We start from the raw sequence: 1,652 nt of genomic DNA, 5'->3' as shown, positions 1-1,652 counted from the left end.
AAACCTGACTCAATTTATTGTCTTTTGTTGTGGTGTGCCAGGAATGCAGGAGCTCGAGTTATTCTGAATTCGGGCTTACTCTGCTGATGGCTTTGTACTCTAAAGACCTGTGGATTTCTGAAAATTGATGCAGCTCTGATCTCTGGCTTTACAGATTTTCTCCCTTCTAGGGCTGTCTGAAATGTTCATATAATAATTTTGGTTACTCTGTGGCAAATAATAAATTTTGTGAATTTGTGATTAGTTCGCTACTTTTGTGTAGGCTCAAATTGGCTCAAGTCTGATATTCTTCCATCTAAAATACATCTCCAGATAGGGATTTCGGACAAATTTGTTATGCAGGTCTGTTCTAGTACTAGTCTTGGTTTACCCAGAAATCATTCTAAAACATTTGCCATTCATTGTGTGCTTTCACACTGACACCAATTAGTACAAAGTTAACTTTGTTATTTAACTGAATGTTAAAGAGTTACTGGGTCAAACAGCCACTCGGGTTCATACACTATTTATTTATTTATTTGTTTGACCAGAAATTAAACACACAAGCTTTTTCCCAGATTTTATTTTAAATGTCTTTGCAGAAACAGGAATATAAAAAGAACAGCAACAGTAGGGTTGGTCACTGCTTTCCCGGCAAACACAGTAACTGCTCATTGAGATAATTAAAGCACCAGCATTAGAGATTCATAAGATAAGGACAGAGAAGTGTAGGGCTGGATTCATGCAACCTTTATGCTACTTGATGCACAGGGTTGGGTCAGATGACTCAAGGAGTTGCCTGCAAGTACATCTTCTGTGATTCTGTGCACGGGGAATAGTCATATTTATTTTCAGTTCTTGAACGCTCCTTGCAAGCTCACTCTGTCCAAATTAAATAAATGCCAAAGCATCTTTTGAAATACTTGGAAGCAGATTCTGAAGCCCTGATTTACTTTCAGATTCACACAGGCAAAATTCCTACAAAATTCAAGGACAGTTTTGCCAGATACACAAAGATGGTAAGTTTGATTCTCAGAAATCCTACTGGTGTAAGAGTGGCTGTGCTGAAGCAGGAAGAACCTAATAAGGAGTCCTTAAAAAAAACTTTAAAAAATAATAATATTAAAAAAAAAAAAAGGATTTGTCCCCTAATATGTAGCAACAACAATAATGATGTCATTCATGTTCAGTCACATACATGTCTTCATAAATCATTTTTAATAATTTATTAGATATAATGAGGAGCTTGAAGTGCGGCAAGCTTCTGCAATTTTAAATAAAGCTTTCAAGTAACTTTTCAAGCTCATGGAAGTGAAACCCAGTAGCGAGTAACACACATCTGAACACACAAATCCACGGCAGAGCTATAACCTCCTTGCAGGACAGGAGCTTGGGACAGGTGCTCCCGCTTCACTCAGAGCCACCACTGCGAGGACTCCTCTGGGGCCAGCACAGCCCAGCACAGCCCAGCACACAACCCAGCAGTGCCAAATCACTTGAAACCAGCCCTCAACTTCGGATACTGACTCTGAAATCAATTCAGTGCGGGATTTGGGGGGCAGTGGTTGGAGTTAGTTGGTTAAAGGTGTCCTGCAGGAGCCTGAATCTTTCCACAGCACTCTGGGATTTACTCTTTTCAGGGAAAAAGAAAAAAAAAATTATATATATATATA

The sequence above is a fragment of the Oxyura jamaicensis genome, chromosome 7, assembly GCF_011077185.1.
Source record: "Oxyura jamaicensis isolate SHBP4307 breed ruddy duck chromosome 7, BPBGC_Ojam_1.0, whole genome shotgun sequence".
NCBI classification, from domain to species: Eukaryota; Metazoa; Chordata; class Aves; order Anseriformes; family Anatidae; genus Oxyura; species Oxyura jamaicensis.
This window is presented reverse-complemented; position numbering follows the sequence as displayed.